Source organism: Saimiri boliviensis, chromosome 11 (assembly GCF_048565385.1).
Source record: "Saimiri boliviensis isolate mSaiBol1 chromosome 11, mSaiBol1.pri, whole genome shotgun sequence".
NCBI lineage: Eukaryota > Metazoa > Chordata > Mammalia > Primates > Cebidae > Saimiri > Saimiri boliviensis.
Genome location: NC_133459.1, coordinates 99,992,875 through 100,011,087, shown reverse-complemented (window position 1 = coordinate 100,011,087; position 18,213 = coordinate 99,992,875). Strand labels below are relative to the sequence as shown.

At 48.1% G+C, this 18,213-nt stretch overlaps 2 protein-coding genes across 6 annotated transcripts in view; one reads left to right on the top strand and one right to left on the bottom strand.

Annotated features, from left to right (window-relative positions):
• Positions 1-12,139, top strand: part of DDX20 (DEAD-box helicase 20) — a 61,789-nt gene extending 49,650 nt beyond the window's left edge. The window contains exon 12 of the mRNA XM_074381249.1: positions 12,023-12,139. The gene's annotated coding sequence lies outside the window, so the exon portion shown is untranslated. The remainder of the gene's footprint in view (positions 1-12,022) is intronic.
• Positions 1-18,213, bottom strand: part of KCND3 (potassium voltage-gated channel subfamily D member 3) — a 220,862-nt gene that overhangs the window by 34,907 nt on the left and 167,742 nt on the right. The gene's annotated exons all lie outside the window — the stretch shown is intronic.

The window sequence follows — 18,213 nt, the reverse complement described above, 5'->3', positions numbered from 1 at the left end:
CCATTTTGCATATTAGGAGACTAAGGCTTGGAGAGGTTAAATAATAATTACCAGATCATAGCGGTGATTCACAGTAGAGCTGAAGTTGGCACCTGGGTGGTCTGCCTCCAGCGCGTAGACCCTTGACTGCTGCCCTTCCGTGAGGGAGGATGTGGCACGCAGGACCACAGCGCAGGAGGCACCACCGCCTTCCGCGCCTCCCTGCCCCACGCTCCTCTGAGGGCCTATGGCTGAGGGCGGGGACGAGGCACAGGGAGACCTGCCCCACCTGCTGCAGGGCAATGGGTGGATCTAATAAAGGGCATGGGACTTCTTGGCTACAAAGCAGAGTCAGGTGGCATGGAGGAAAGGGTGGCCTAAGCTGACAGGCAGGGTTTATTTATTTCCTTTCTTATTGTCACAGGGCTCCTTTAAAATGACCCAACAGACTATTAATCTCAATGGAATACCAACCCCAACAGGGAAAAAGAAAAGCAAGAAAATCCTCAAGAAGAAAACCCATACATCTCAGCCCGGTCCACCAGACATGGCACGTGGGACACTGTGGGGAGGGCTCTTCCAGGCCGGCCAGAGATCCGCTGTCACAACCTGGACGCCACAACCTGGGCGGGCACCCAGGACCAGCCTTGTCCCCGCGCCCTTGCCTCAGCCTGCCTGCGCTCCTAGTCTGCCCTCTCTGTCTCTCAGTTGGTGGGTTCCTTCTTGAACCCCTCACAGTCAGACTGACACATTTCCTTTGTGTTTCAATGAACCCTCAGTGTGGAAAGTATGAAAATTAATCTTAGAAATGTCATCAAGTCCAAAAGGAAATTCCTAGAGGAATGTAAGCCGCCCTCTTTTAAAGAGTGTGGTTAAGCAGACGCCTTAAACTTTAGGGAAAAACCAAACTCCTTGAGAACAAGAGTCAAGCAAGGAGTGGGGGGCTGTGGAGAGCCGGAGTCTGCCGCTGGCCCACGTGGCTGGGGGAGCATCTAAGGAGAATTCAATGAGCCTCCTGGGTGGACGCTGTGAAAATCCCCCGAGGCTGCAGTGCAGGGCAGCACCCTGCCTGTAGGGGATGAGTAATTACAGAAGGACAATGAAAACAGAGGCTCAGAGGTCTGGCACCAAGGTATTCTGGAGTGGCTGTTGGGTTACTTCCTAGTGGCAGGAGGAGGACAGGAGAGCAGGAAAAGGAAAAAAGGAAGATGAGGTGAGCCAGGGGAACACTGTGGTTCCCCTCAGGCCAAATCCTAAATCGTCAGTCTGGCCTTCCTCAGAGGCCTTTTCACCAAGCAAAATCTCATGGCTCCCACCAGGCACAGTCTGCTCTGAGGAGCACCCCTGTTCCGACACGGGCTCCCAGCTGCTGGGTCCTCACCTGCCTCCTGTGCACTGCAGCTCCAGGGGACATCTGTCTCCCACAGAACGGGGTCAGTCAAAGGGGGCACATCTCTTTCAACAGAGACCTTCTACAGTGGTGGGGCGAGTCCGCACAGCCCGGCCTGCGGCTTCCCCTGAGGACACTTCTGTTGATGCGGATGCTCACAGCCCTCACGGCCCAGCACTCCCGTTCTCCTCTGAACTCTCACACGTGTCCTTCAAGGGCACTTTTTTTTTTAATTGCATTTTAGGTTTTGGGGTACATGTGATGAACATGCAAGATTGTTGCATAGGTACACACTTGGCAGTGTGGTTTGCTGCCTTCCGTCCCCTCACCTGTATCTGCCATTTCTCCCCATGCTATCTCTTCCCACCTCCCCACCCCCGCCCCTCCCCCATTTCCCGCCAACGGACCCCAGTGTGTGATGCTCCCCTCCCTGTGTCCATGTGTTCTCATTGTTCAACACCCACCTATGAGTGAGAATATACAGTGTTTGATTTTCTGTTCTTGTGTCAGTTTGCTGAGAATTATGGTTTCCAGGTTCATCCATGTCCCTACAAAGGACGTGAACTCATCATTTTTGATGGCTGCGTAATATTCCATGGTGTATATGTACCACATTTTCCCTATCCAGTCTATCATCGTTGGGCATTTGGGTTGGTGCCAGGTCTTTGCTATTGTAAACAGTGCTGCAATGAACATTCGTGTGCACATGTCAAGGGCACTTTTAAGTAGCTTTGATGCCTCCCTTTCCCATTCCCAGGCACAGCATAATAGGAACGCGATGGGCTTCGGGCTCAGAACAACCTTGCCACTTAACTTGGGGATCGCTTGATTGTGTTAAAAATTTTAACCATTATTTTCTCATCTGTAAATGGGAATGTTTATATTTACTCATCTCACATGATTATTGTGAGGAAAATGAGAGAAGGGATATCCACTTCCAGTAATGTGAAACTAAGCAGTTTGAATAAACCCTTCTGCTGAAGATGATTTAAAAAGCTGGATGAAATATCACGAACATTTTCTTAAAATCGTCGAAGAGATAACAAAGTAATGAGTAATCATGGGGCCATAATCTCTGAGGAAGTGAGAACTCAAAGAGGTAAGCCCAGTACGCAACCCTACCCCTGCCTTTTAAAAGAAAATGAATTCAGAAGTAACAGCGGCAAGAATGAGCTGTGGGTTTTGCAGCTTTCCCACTCAGCTCTAAGACAGGAAGCATAAATAAATACCCTACACCTCACTCGAAGTTGGGGTGCTGAAGCACTTTACCTTTAGGGGAAAGGTGAACTGAATGTAAATTTCTCCTCCATGGACTTTAGCCTTGAATTTAGGAATGTGGGTTAAGGAGGTCCTGAACTGGTAACGTTTCCTGGTGACTAGCACAGTAAATTAAATTCCTTTCTGGAGGAAGAATACTGATTCTAAACCACAGATTGTCCTTCAAATAATTTTCAAATACACTGACCAGCACAGAGTGAAAGATAAAGCATAGAAGGAAAGAAGACACCACAAGTTAAGAACTGGAAGAAAATGATAAAAAGAGATCCCCAAAGAACTGACCCACAGTCATGCATCTCATAATGACATTTTGGTCAATGATGAACTGTGTGTATGACAGCAGTCCCGTAAAATTGTAGTATCGTATTTTTACTGTACCTTTTCTCTGTTTAGATACGTTGAGATACACAAATACCACTGTTACAGTTAGCTACAGTATTCAGTACAATAACATGCTGTACAGGGTTATAGCTTGGAAGCGGTAGGCTAAACCATATAGCCTGCAGCGTGGTAGGCTATACCATCTGCTTTTGTGGTAAATACACTCTATGATGTTTGCACAAAGATAAAATTGCCTAACAATACATTTCTCAGAACGTCTGCCCATTGTTAAGAGACACATGAGCGTACTGGAAGTATCAGACCCAGACCACTATGTTAACAAGTGAAGAAAATATAAAGGCAAGCGTGTACATTTCCTTAAGAAATGGGAACTAAAAAGTGACCTAGAAATTTTGAAAAAAACCCAAATACAAATTCTAGAACTAAAAAGCACAACCACCAAAATTAAGGACTCAATGAATGGGTTTATTAAATGTTAATTAAACACAGTTGAAGAGAAAAACTAGTGCACGGCAGGTTAGAAGGAACTACCCAGAATGCAGCACACGGAAACAAACGAGAAAGTCTGTGAGCCTTGCATAATGTCGGGCATATAGAAGTAGGAACTCAAGCAGCGTTACTTTCATTCCTTTTCCTCTTTCAAGTCTTAAAAAAACATTGCTCTTTCCGAAAGCCTTTTCTGATTCACTTGGCCTGACATCTGCCACTCCGTTACTCCGAATTTTCTCAGCAACGTTGTAATTGGTTTGTTCATACTGACAGGCTCTCACTTATTTCCTGAGATCAATGACTGCAAGAGTCGAAGTCTCCCCCAAAACTTACACCATTGGTCAAAGGTTTCCTTGTCTACAAACTCATTCCTCCTCCGTGCCACGATGATGTACAAATGCAAGGGCTTGCTTATTAGAGGTATTGCTCCAAGAAAAAGGAGTTAGTTAAATTCCGTTATATGGTCTGCTTCCTGACCCTGTTCTTTGGTCAATGCTGGGTCAAGACAACTGCTGACTAAAGGCCACAATGAATGCCTCAATGTTCACGGTAAACAGGGAGCGTGTATAAGCTCTCTCAGGCCTTGCTCTCCTCTGTTGTTAGAGCTTCTCATCTCAGCTGATTCTGGAAATTCTGATGCACAAAGTTGGTGAGGGGAAGAGGCTAGGGAGGGACATCAGTGGGATCAACCGAATCCCCAGCTCCAAGGGGAGACTGCCAACTCCGCAAAAACGATTCAATACTTGTGCTCTGCAGCGCCTGGCTGCTTAAGGACTTGGAGAACCAAGGTGTGCCTTGCCAAAGAGGCCTCTTGTACCCTGACTTTAAGTGTCTGCCCTTCTTTCTCAAGCACCATGGAGCAAGGGGGAGGGGACGCTCTGAACGACTCCATCCTCCACCCCCAATCTGGGTCATCTCAGACCCCTGGCCAGACCAGGGCCAGTGGCCTGTCTCCCTTTCAATAGGCCTGAAGTGTAAGGGAGAATAAGTGGAACTGACCCTGGGAGAGAAAAATGAGAGAAGCTTTAGAAGTTTGGCTGCTGAGCTGTGTTGACTGGGGCTGCTGTTGAAGGTAGGGATGAAAACTAGGGAGGTGGCTTTGTGCAGGCAGAAAGGAGAAGCCGTGGTAGTTGTGTTTTGATTAGTAAGAGCCCAAGGGAATTACAGAGCCCAATGTCCTGGCCTTACTGGTTCTGTTTCAACAGCAGAAAATTATTTTTCTAGACTTGGAAAAATGGTCACGTTTCCTGTGTGTGTGTGTGTGTGTGTGCATGCACCTGCACATGCTTGCATGCATGCACCAACCCACGCTTGCATGCATGCACCAACCCACTCATTTGATCAAAGGTTAAAACAATATTAATCGATAGCCTTTACATGTCAGACACTGGGCTGAGTGCTGGGGACTCAAAAATGACCAAGACAGGGTTCCCAACCTGCCCTCGGAATATTCATCAGATCCAGGGAGATGAAATTTCTCTTGATGGCTCCTCTCTGTGCTCAGCCTGCTCTAGGACCCTCTTTATTCACTGATTGGTATCTGGACCAGCCAAATGGTTTTTCCTAACCCCCTCCTGGGCTCTAAAGGCAGCACTGGAAATTTCAAGCAAGAAGCTGCTTCCTGGTCCACCATCACCCAGTGTGGACAGGATATTACTAAAATAAAAGATGCATGACCAGCTCTGGCTCTTGTCTGCCCTTTGTGCCCATGATCATGCAATAGGAGATGACCGAGGAGTCAGTGTGTGAGGGGCCTCCTGAATCTATTTGGGGCTCTATCTTGAATAAACTAGGTGAGCTGCTAGGTTAGGCGCCTTGATCCAGTGACTATTTAGTCTCTTCCAGTTCTTGGTCCTGTAGAATGGGCCTTTCCCTAGCTGAAAGAGGGCAGCTCTCATGCTGGGACTGAATACCTTGAGAGGAGAGGCTCCTGGTTGCCCTGTGACCCAGGACAGAGCACAGAGGAAGAAGCCCCGCTCTGATGCTCCATCCCTCCAGTTTGCCCAAAGGCTGCACCTAAAGGCTCAGCTGAGCACAGGCTGGCATCTTTCGACTTCCTCTCCAAGCTCCCAACCCGGCTGGAGAGAAGGCATATTCCTGAGAAATATTCCTTCTCTTCTCAGTGAGAATCTATAGCCAATTAGCTGAGCCCAGGGAGGTGGAAAATGTCTCTCTCCAGCCCTGGAGCTAACAGCAAATCCAGTGTTTCTTGTAGATGTCTCTGTGAAGGTCGAGGACAGAGTAACTGCCTAGGACCCCAAGGAGCTGGTTTGCGGCTGTCAGCCCAAGGCTTTAATAACACAAAAGGCAAAGGAACACTCCACTAAGTAGCACAAAATAAGTGTAAAACTTGGCCACATTTTTTTCCAGACGCTGTCTGGGTTTTTTAATGTGAGTATGTGCAAAGAGCAAGAATTCTCCCTGGGGTCCAACAAATTGGGTCTTTGCTGTGAGGGGTTGTGGCAGCTGTAAAAGGAGTCAAGCAAATAACTGGGCTAAAATAATTGGTCTCAGGATATGCCTCCCTCTAGCCTCTGCCTGTTACCCCTCCAGCTTCGGGGCCTCAGGCAGGCTAACACACACACACCTGACTGCTGTGGCGTCTTCCTGACACCATGGTCAATGTTCCATTTCATTAGATCTTATCTGTATACAACTGATGATCAGGGGAGAGGGGTCTGAACGGTATGATGGGGGAAGGTCCTGGTTCTATCACTATCCTGATGTATGAGTCCTGGCAGGTCATCTTCCTCTCTGCGCTTTACTTTCCTCATCTGCTTGGACAGAGGAAGAAGACAGGATCAGTGCTTACTGAGGGGGCCACAGTGTAGCAGTTTTATATACAGGCATTGATCGACTTACGACCTATGCAACTTACGACCATTCGACTTTACGACCACAATCGCTAGCCACGACTGCTCCGCGTCTGGCAGCGCAAACGTTGCCCAGCTGGGCGTACGACAGTGCAGACCAGCTTCCGGCAGCACTACCATCTCCGCGTGCACCATTTCAACTGTACATATAGCCTACTCAACTTATGATCAAATCGTGTTACGACCGTTCCGCGGTCCCGACCGCGGTCGTAAGTCAAGCACTAGCTGTACATTGTCTCCGTGTCCAGTGTTACGGTGAAGATCAGATGGAATAAGAGAGGTCAAAGAATTTAGACAAAACCAGAAAATACTATACCAAGATGAAAGTTGATGTATTTTTACTGCCTGCTACCCAAACCCAGGAAATCCTGACCATGCCTGGCTCAAGAAACAAGCAGAATAGCTGTGAGGGGTCCGTCCCTCTCTTACCTGGGTATGGGGCTCAGCTGTGGGGACTGGCTAAGGCGGGGGCAATGAAAGGAAAGGCGAGTCAAACCATAAGCTTTGGGTATGTATTTGTGGGTCCCTGGGTGAATGCTATTTACTGAATTCCCAAGGCAAATGTGCTCTTCAGATTGTCCATCCCTAGGCCATGGACTCTCTGCCTCTCCTCTCTTCCCATAGCACTACATAAGACGAAGACTTCATTATTTTAAAAAATCAATTGGCTTCATTAAGGTATGACTAAAGTTCTCTTTTCAACTTGCCCTGAAGAGATGGTACTCATTGGGAATAGGAGCGTAGCATTAGCATTTTTCTTTGAGGGTTTGGGGCCTGAAGAATTTAGGGTCAGACATTTCTTTTTCTCCACCTGCCTGCTTCCTTGGCCCAGGTCAGCAGTGACTTCAAGAGTTAGAGGCAGTGCAGAGGGGTGACGAAGAGCCAGTGAGAACATTCCTTGCAGTGCCACGCTGGGCACATCAGCCTCTGGAGTTTCAGTGTTTTCATCTGGGAATGGGGGACGATGCTGATCCTGCAGTGAGGACCGGAGGGGTGACGCTTGCGGGGTGCTGGGCACAGTGCCCGGTAAATGCTCAGTGAGCAGCAGCCATTTCTGTGAAAGGAAGGGCCTGGACAGCTGATCCTCACCAACAGTGATGACAAAGAGGGAAGATGAAGGTCAAGGCCAACTCCCTGGCTCCACTTGGAGGGGCTGAGGAGCTGGTTTTCATACCCTGAGGGCCAGCTCCTCAGCTGATTTCACCTGTTGCCTCTGTGTGCCACGCCCTGCATGAGGAATTAGGGGAAATGCAGAAATGATGGTGGGGGTCCCTGGGCACCCACCACTACCAAACAGAGAGCAGTGGTAGGGCTTAAGGCTGAGGACCACAGTGTGAAGGTGCCATCAGATCACAATGTGGCTTTCCTCCGGGGAAGCAGGGGCAGAGACCCTTGCACAAAGTAGACAATAAAAATAAGGGCAGTGCGCATGTCATGAGTGCTTACTGCATGTCAAGCACTGTGCTAAGCACTTTCTTCACGTGGACACTTTACATTTTTAATCTGTACAAGGGCCCAACGAAGTAGGTTCTCTTATCATCCCCATTCTACAGATGATGAAACTAGGGCTCATTTGCTTAACAACCTCTCTGGAATCACCCAGCTCGTAAACAGTAGAACTGGGCCTCAAACCCAGTCCTGCTTCACATGAGTATCTGAGCTAAAGCCCTTACCCCATTCCTCCTGGCTACAGGGCACAGGGAGCCGTGCACAGGCTGACAGGAGAAGCCTGAGGCCAGTCCCTGCTGCACACACTCCTGCCATCCCGTCCCTTGGATTTCTTTTGCTTGGCTCTAGCAGCATCCAGAAAGATATTCTCCCAGCATCCTGTGCCCCTCACTCCCCAACAAGGTGGAGTCTGCCATCTAGAAGTGCTAGAAGCAGGAGCAGCCAGTTCAGGCTCCAAAGTGAAGTAGCGGGCAGGAGTGGGTGCTCCCATGAGACTAAGGTAACCTCAGGCTCCTGGGAACCCAGCCATCGCCCCTCTCTCCCCAGCTGAGAAGAGCAGGTGAGAAGCTTGCCTGGAGGCCAGTGGACACAAGTGTCCTCCATGTGGGGGTCGGGGTATGGGAAAGATGAAAGTTGATGTATTCCAAGGGAGATCTGGGTCACAGTGAGGTCACAGGGGTCCCCAGACCACCCTTGGAACCCTAGCAAGGATCAGAAGCCAGCAATTCTGATGCCAGCCTGTTCAGACTCCAGTCTCCCAAATTAATGCACGATCCAATTTAATTTCCCTTTAGAAAATTACGTATTTTTAAAAAATACATGAAGAATCAGAAAGAAGTCATGGCAACGAGAAGGCTGAGCACCAGAGCCGAAGTCAAGCCTCTTTCTCCTCAGCAGGGGCCTGTCTGGCCTTCCAGGTCAGAGCCCCCTGACCCTCTTCATATCGTAGCACACATGGAATATGATAATATTCACCCAGGACAGGAGTCAACAGAGTCGGCCATCTGTAGTGAGAGGTGAACAGCTCAAGGCTCTAGCTGTCTTAGGCTCACCCAGCCACAGCTGGGCCAAGGGATCCGTGCCCCACGCACCTGTGCCAGGTGCGGAGGCTCTGCTCTGGGAATCTCCTCCAGCCAGGTGCTGGCTCCTCGTAGGTCAAAGGGTGCTGGACAGGTTCAGCTGGCACTGACTAGAACCTGCTAGAAGCCAGGCAGTCCTCACTCATGGCTGCCCTTAATTCCCACAACAATCCTGTGGCAGCTGGGATTCCTTTCCCACTGTGTAGATGCGGAAACGGAGGTTCAAAGGCATTCAGTGACTTGCCCAAGGCAACAATCAGTATTCAGTGAGCCCTTATTCATTGTCAGGCACTGTGCTAAGTGCTTTATACACAATATCTCCCTCTCCTGGGGGCTCCACCCCACCAATGTGCTGGCAATCTCTCTGAGCTTTTTACATAATTTGCTGAACGCACCAGTCACTGATCAAATGAAGAGCAGTTATGATGTGCTGGGCCCCTGGGCAGGTCTTCAGGTGCAACGATAAATAATGGAAATGGTCTTGCCAGCAGGAAGCCCGCAATCCAAGACGGATCTGTGAAGGTCTGACATGAACACACGTTTATTCACATGTGCCACGTGCCGGGCATTGCGCCAGACGCTGGGTCCAGAAAGGTGAAGCACTGAATGCAGTGCTTATCCTAGGAAAGGGCAGGCTTACAGAGGAGCCCAACAAATAAATGGATAAATCACAAGGCAGCACAGGAAGCTCCATAACACATGCACGGCAACCTAGCGTGGGGCCTATGGAAGGCGGCTGCAAAGCTTGGGGATATCTGGGAAAGCACTGTGGATTCTACACCGTGAGAAAAGGAAACAGCATGCATTGAGAATCCACTCTAAGTAACACCCCTGTGAACAAGACCTGGATGTATCCCGAGGCCTGAACTGTGTCGACATAACCTGGCATGAGCTCTGCGTATCATGTGGCGGGCACTCGCTAGGTATATGCAGTGCCAGGGATTAACTGAGTGACGAGTGACTGATGTGCCTCTGTCAGCCTATTTTCTTATCGTTCAGATTAACCTGGTTTTAACAGATGCTTAAAGCAGAGACCTTATGACCAAAGAAACCCCTACTGCTGATACAAAGATCTGCTTTAGGAGCCTGAAAGTTATTGCCAGAAAACTGATACTGACACAAGTTCCCTTTTTCTTCAGACATCCGGCTTGTGCAGGGGACACAGGCCCAGGTGCCCAGCTGCCCAGATGCCATCCTTGATGGCTGTCTCCACCGCCCACAGCTTCTGCTGTCCTAGGCACGTGCTTATTTATCTTCTCTACCAGAGTCCCTAGGGCGCGTCTGCTCAGCCATATTAAGGAGGCCCACCCAGGGCCCTAATATTTTTATTAAATGGCAGAATACCCAGCTATCTTTGTACCTTGACTCTTGTGGTACCTTTGTTAGAAAGAACACAAAGCAATGGGCCCTTGGTCTGTTTAGCCTCCTCCTGCCTCAGAGAAGAACAACTGGCTCTCTCTCTTTGGCAGAGGAAGCAAATGAGGCCCAGGGAGGCAAGGTGGTCTGTCTGAATCCCTAGAGCCTTGGTGGTAGAAATGGACTAGAATTTATGGGACATCCAGACAAACTGAGTCCTGCCTTCTGTGCGCCATCTCAGCTGAGGGCTAAGACCAACCCCTTTGCCCCTTTGCAAGTTTCATTGCGATTAGCACAGTGATGTTTCGCTCTCTTCTCTTCCTTTCTCTCCTTCCTTCATCTTTTCCTTCCTGATCAGCCATTTACCTTCATGTGACACAGAGTCTCTCCTTGACCAAACCCTGATCAGGCTTCTCTGAATCCTCTTCCCAGCTAGGCCTCCACTATTGGACTCCCACGTCTGTCTTTGTATTGCCTTATTTTTAGTAAGAATCCTGCTAAATGGGTATCAGATCAGCCTTGATATCTGCTGGCTTCCTCATCCCCTGCCATCTCCCGGCTGATATCTAATCACTCTGGCCTGACTTCAGCAAAAATCCTGTTAGGCTGGTTTAGCCAGAATCCCCCTTACCAATGATGTTTTTCCTCTTAGTAATTTTCCACCCACGAACACCCCTGGCCCTGCTCCTTGGCTATAAATTCCCACTTCTTGTTACATTGAGAATTCAGCCCAGTTCTATATTGAGGTCTCTTTTCCCTTGTTGCAATAGTCCTGAATAAAATAAATTTTTACTGCTTTAACTATTATCCAGTTGTGGTTTTCTTTGGCATATCATACCTGCAGTCCATAAGAACTGCTCCTCAGAGAGGCCAAGATAGAAGGTGGGCAGGAATTTCTGGGCCTTCCTGGATGTTCCCACACATACACAAATTCCTCTTTGGAAAGCTGCCCAGCCCCTACCTCCACTGCCAGCAGTGACTCCTAGGATTCCGGGGAGGAAATGAGGGGAAGAGGGAGGCAATCTGGGGCCACCCTGAGCGCTAATGCTGTGCCAGGCACCAAGAGCTTCACATGAATCATCTCGTTTAATCCTTGCAGCAGTCAGTGAGGTAGGTGCCACTGATACTCCTGTGTTAGAGATGGAGAAACCAAGGCATAGGCCGTTTCAGTGACTTGGCCCAGACGTACAGCTCAGCAGGGTGTGGCCAGGAGGCAAACCTCTACCATGTGGCCTCTCTGGGAAAGGGTGGGGTCCAAGCACGGCAGCCTCTCTCCCTGAAAAGGCCTGGCTGCATCTGTCCAGTAGCTGGAAGGAGTAGAGCTGACCCTGGCTCCCTTGCTTCCTCCAGGAAAGTCTTGCATACATTCACATGGAGCTTCCTTCATTCACTCCACAAACGTCTGCAGGACTGAAGAATGAACCCAGTTCCTTCCTAGTGACTGGAGAACAGAGTAGAGGATTGTGTGGTTCTCAAGGAGTGGTCGTCCAGTGAATCCTCAGTGATGTCCAAACCCGCCTTCACAACCCGAACGGGGAAAGACAGGGGCCATTCCTACCGAGGGTGGGGGCTTCTACTGCGTCTTCATTCCTCATGTACTATCCTCCACAATTCTGTCATAGGTATTATTGTCAGCCACTTTACAGGCGGTGGGGAAACAAAATCCTAAAGAGAAAGAGAAGTCACTTGTCCCAACTCATACAACGACTCACTTGGTAGCCCTGGACTTGAGTCGGAGTGAGTAAGGAACTTAAGTTTTTCTCATTTCACCTCCCTTGCTCCCACAGGAAAGTGAAATCACGACCCATCCCAACTACATGCACTGGCACCTACTGAATACACTCGGAAGCACCTGAGCTCTGAGCTGCGTCTGTGTCTGCTGCAGTCTGCAAGCACAGGGTGCGTCTCCTACACACCTGGATGTGCGCATACATGTGCGTATCGATGTTTTTAAAAATTTCAATATTTTCAAGGTACATGGATGAAGTTTGGTGGTGAATTCTGAGACTTTAGTCACCTGAGTGGTGTATGCTGTACCCAATATACAGTCTCGATGTTTTTTCCTTTAACTTTGAAATGTTGTGAACACATGGAAAAATACCGACTCTCACTATTTGTTAAGAAAAGGTAAAGTGGGACACCAAGAAAGTACTGTCGTTTTAGCTCATCAAAACAGCAACAATTGGGGAGAAAATAAATGAGAAAATAGTCCTGGTGGGGATGCACTGAGACGGGCACTTTCATACACTGCTGACTGGTACAACTCTTTAGGAAAGGGACTTGGTGATATTCATCAACAGGTTTAAAAATGTCCAAGACCAACTGGGCGCGGTGGCTCACGCCTATAATCCCAGCACTTTGGGAGGCCGAGGCAGGTGGATCACGAGGTCAAGAGATCGAGACCATCCTGGTCAACATGGTGAAACCCCATCTCTACTAAAAAATACAGAAATTAGCTCGGCACGGTGGCACACGCTTGTAATCCCAGCTACTCGGGAGGGTGAGGCAGGAGAATTGTTTGAACCCAGGAGGCGGAGGTTGCGGTGAGCCGAGATCGCGCCACTGCACTCCAGCCTGGGTAACAAGAGTGAAACTTCGTCTAAAAAAAAAAAAAAATGTCCAATACTAAAAGTGGCCCGGTGATTTCACCTGAGTGTCATTCAGAAGTAAATGCATAAAAATATTGATCGCAGCATTGTTTATTATAGCACAGACCTGACATTGACCCAGGTGACTTACACTACGGGTTCAACTCATTAAATTATGTTAAGACAAAAATGACTGAAAACAGGCAAACAATAACACGATAGTGTTAACAGTGGTTAGGTTTGAGTGATCAGACTATGCTTAATTTCTTCCTAGCACCCTATCCACCTTCTTTCTTCTGGTTTTCTGTATTTTTCATGAAAAAGATCATGCGTGACATTTCTGACAAAACTAAACTTTATGGGAAAAGTTGGGAACAGATCACAACACTGCATGAGTGATAGAAAGCTGAGCATACAGACACAGAACTTAGTATTTTAATCAAGCGAAACCCACAACAGAATCGATCTATCGCTTCAATATGTGCAAAGCAGCCACTGTGCATATGTGATTGGACTTAAATAGTGAAGTGCGTGCTCATAAGAAGCTGTAATTAGTTTGCCTTTTATACCACAAAACCAGTCTTTAGTTTCTCTCTTTGTTGTTCGTTCTTCAGCATCTGTTAACAGCATCAGGGCTGACAGGTTAGCCTAATACCAGGTGTGAGCTGTTCCCACAGACACACACACACACACACACACACACACACACACACACACACACTATTATGAGGCAGCTGTCTTGCCAGCCAGGCTCCAGGGCTGGGCACTTCAATCTCCCTCCTAGGCTGGTGGTTCTAAGCAGTGAAGCTGCTGCAAAAGATGCAGCTGGTGTGGGGAGGGGATTTGGAGCAAGGATGGCCACCAAGCAGAGGGGAAGGAGGACCAGGGCTGGGAGGACTGAAGAGGATCTGCTGAGTCAGGGCCCGAGGCTTCTGCCCCAGCAGGAGTTCTTGAGAACAAATTCCTACTGGCTTTGGCCAATTGTACACTGAGGTGCAAAGTGACTAACATCACATCAAAGACCAGATGGAGCGAGCTGGAGAGTCCCCTTGACTGAAAGGCGTAGGGGAGGCCAGGGAGAAACAACCTCATGTTGTGCCAGGGAGGGGATTTCACCTGTCTTTTCAGGGGCTTTCACCTCTTCTTTTCAGAGTGGGACCATCAGAGTGATTTACATATGAGCCCAGCCAGACCTTCTTGCTTTTAGGAGAGCTCACGCTTCCCCACGTGTGGCTACAAATGTGCACACACAGCCTCTCACACGCACTCACACGTGTGCACACACAGCCTCTCACACGTGTGCACACAGCTTCTCACACGTGTGCACACAAAGCCTCTCACACGCACTCACATGTGTACACACAACCTCTCACACGCACTCACACGTGTGCACACACAGCCTCTCACACGCACTCACACGTGTGCACACACAGCCTCTCACACGTGTGCACACAGCTTCTCACACGTGTGCACACAAAGCCTCTCACACGCACTCACATGTGTACACACAACCTCTCACACGCACTCACACGTGTGCACACACAGCCTCTCACACGCACTCACACGTGTGCACACACAGCCTCTTACACACACTCACACGTGTGCACTTACAAACACTCTGCTGCAGGGCGAAGAGCCCTCTCCCTAGCCTGACAGTGTGAGATTACTTCAGCTTTTGCATTTGTGTGCTTAGATTCCACCTGGATGGTAGCAGTGAAAAGTTACAGCAGGTCTTCTTGCCTCTGAAGAACCAGGAGGAAGAAGGGACATCGTCATTGGAATTCAGATTAGAGATGTGAAGCCAAAAAAAAAAAAAAAAAAGAAAATTCCCTAAACCCATCCGGGAAAGAAAGCTCATTAATGTCTCTCTTCCCCTCCTCATTAAGCAAGAGCTCACTCATAAATATTCACAGAATTCTAAAGTAAGATCGAGGTGAAAGTTAACTTAATGTGGAACAATTAAGACTGCTCACAGCTCGCCAGCAGCCTGACTGGGCCCTGGCCTCCCCAAAGCTCAGACATCTGGAAGGCTCCTGGTATCCCAGAAGGACAGGAAGAGGAGCAGGTGTTAGGACAGAGGTTTGAGTAGATGATCCCGCTCTGCACCCGCAAGATGCCCTGTGAAAGCAGTTCCCAGGTCTGCTGGTGTCTCCTCAGGCTGGGAATTGTTAGCCGTGTGAGGGTCTTGATGGTCTCCCAGCACCTGTCACTGGCTCACCCCATCTTACAATGAGGCAGCTGTAATCACAGAGGTTATATGAGTTGTCCAAGGTGAACAGCCAAGCCATGACTGAGTCCACGGACGCTTTCCACCACCCACCTTCTGTCTTTAACCAGAACCAGGAAACCTTTCCTTGGGCTTCAGGCCCTGATTGCTCCCCGTTCTAGAGGTTGCAGAACTCCCTGATCCTGCACACTGCAGTCAGATTAATTTTCTGAAATGCAGGCTTAATTGCATCCCTCCTTCCAAGAAACATTCATTGGCTCCCCCATTGCCTATGAATTAAATGCCAACTCCTCATGCTCTGTGGCCCAAATGCTCTTTTACAACCCTAATTACCGTTACTCATTATTCATTTCCCAATGTTCCAGCCAAATGGAACTCCAGCTCTTCTCCAAATCTGCTCTAAACTCTCCTGCCTCCAAGGCTTGTTTATGTAGCCGCCACTTCCTGGAATTCCCTCCTGCTGGTTCTACCTGTCAAAATCCTGTCCATCTTTCCAACTTCAAATGTCACTCCAAATGTCTATTCCATTAAGCTAATCTTGTTCCTTACAATCCAACGGAGTCTTGCTCTAGGATATTTGGCTTGAACCTCTTCTATGCTACATCGTCTTCTTGTATCTTGTCCTTCAGTTAATAAAAATAGTCATACAAATATTAGTACTTGGTGCCTACATGCGCCTGTTGCCTTGTATATATTATACCTTGCAATGTAGATACAGCTATTCCATTTTACAGTGGAGTACATTGAAGTTCTGAGAGGTTAAAAAAGCCCAATTCTATTTGGCTCTGAAGTTTTTGCAGCTTCTCCTTTGCTACCTTGTATTCACTCTTACTTTTGGAAGCTCCCTGGATTGAATCATGTTTTCCAAAAAGATATCTTAAGTCCTGACCCCGGAATCTAAGAAGATGACCTCATTTGAAATAGGGTCTTCGTGGATGTAATCAAGTTAAGAGGTGGAGATACTGGATGAGGGTTGGCCCTAACCTGATGACTGATGTCTTTATAAGAAAAGAAGAAACTAAGAAGCTGGACACAGACACAGGGGAGGACGGCCACGTGAAGACAGAGACTGACTTTGGAGTAAGGCATCTGTAAGTCATGAAATGGCAAGGAATGCTGGCAATGACCAGGACAGAGGCAGGGGAAGGTTATCCCTGAGAGCCTTCCAAGACCAACCAACCCTGCCCACACCTTGACCTTGGACTTCAAGCCTCCAGAACTGTGAGAGAATGAATTTCTGTTGTTCTAAGCTGGCTAGTTTGTGGCACATTATTACAGCAGCCCTAGGACACAATTATGCTCTTCAAGGACAGGATCTGTTTTTACCCTTCTCATTATCCTTCTAGGAGACCCGCTGTCTTCAGATGATAAGTGCTCAGTAAATGCCTGTGGAATGCCCCAGAGATTTTCACGCCCCATTTGCAGAGGTCCCAGGGGCATGGAACGTAGTAAATATTTTATGGATGGGTGTGAAAGGCCCAGTGAGGTCAGTTACCTTACAGCTAGCTGCCAGTGGAGCTGGTTCCAGAACAGGAGTCCTGGGTCTCAGCAGCTAGACAGTGTGGCACCTGCAAATGCAGCTGGTGTGGCCTTGTCTCCAGGTGTGAGCCAGCCCAGCTCAGAGACCTCGAGTGCACATGGGGGGACCTTTGGCACCATTAACTGAAGCCATTAGAAATGTGCTGGGTCTGTGGTGGTGCTGGAGAGAGAGCTCAGAGATGCCTGGTTACCCACCTGCTCAGGAAGCCCTGGGTGGGTGTTCTGGTCCTGGGTCACAGGGTTGCTCTGGGACCCAGGTTTTCTAGGAGGTAAGCCGAAGGCTGTGGGGCTCAGGACATATTCCGGAAACACCCAGTGGTGAGCTTCTCCTCACCACCCCCAACTGGAGGCCCAGTTTGTGTCTTTTCCTCCTCCAGTACCAATAGCCAGATGCGCTTCACCATGGGCTCCTGTCATCTCCACCACCAGGTATGGCCTCCTGCTTTTCCTGGGAGGTAGGGGCCGAGGGGACAGTCCCTGGGACCCTGAGCATCCTGCAGCCCCTCTGCTGTTTGGAAGTGGCTGGTGGGGATGGCTGGCTCTGAGGGTGTGCATGTGTGTTGATGTCACAGAAGATGCGGGGTTCATCTCCTGCACTGTCTACTCTGTTCCCCAGAACTATGAGTAATGGTAGTTCTTTTCAGGCAATTATAACCAATACTCTGTCTGGGATTTCCCCCTAAGGCCTGGTCTCTCCATGCCTTTGACAATGAGCCATGGATTATATTTTTATCCTCTTCTTTGTGTGGGGGCTGAAGCAATCTTTTCTTTTTTTAGTGTTAAAAACCATATTCTTTTTATTCTAAAGATTTACTTGATTTTCACATTTCAATATTTCTAAAATTATGTCATAACTGAAATTAAAATGTATTTTTTTGTTGTGTAAGCAATTTTTTAACTGTAGTAAAATACATATAACATCACATTTCTATTTCATTCATTTGTGATTTCTGGGCATACTGTTCGGTGACATTGTTTAAACTGCTATGCCACCATCCATCTCCTGAGCTCCTTCCATCTTCCCAAACGGAAACTCCACACCCATTAGACAGTGACTCCCCATTGACCCTCTCCTCTTAGCCCCCAGCAACCATGATTCCACTTTCTGTCTCTATGGATTTGACTACTCTAAATACTTCATATAAGTGGACTCCCTCAGTATTTGTCCTTTGTGTCTGGCTTATTTTTTCTTACCGTAATGTCTTTGAGATTCATCTATGTTGTAGCACATGTCAGAATTTCCTTCCTTTTTAGGTCAAATAATATTCCACTATATGGATAGGCCACAATTTGCTTGTCCATTCATCCGTGGATGGACACTGAGTTGTTCCCACCTTTTGGCTATTGTGAATAATGCTGCTATGAACATGGGTATACAAATAGCTGTTGGAGTCCCTGCCTTCAATACTTTCAATTCTTTTGGGTGCGTGTACAACCAGAGTGGAATTGCTGGATCATATGGTAAGTCTGTGTTTAATTTTTTGAAACAGTCAGCTTTATATAAGCAGAAATAGATAGGCTACAGGAAGTGGAGAAGGCAAAAAACAAAAAATGAAACAAAACAAAACAAAAAACAAACCCAGAACCCAAACCAAAAACAATCTAGCATCTTTTGAGAATATAC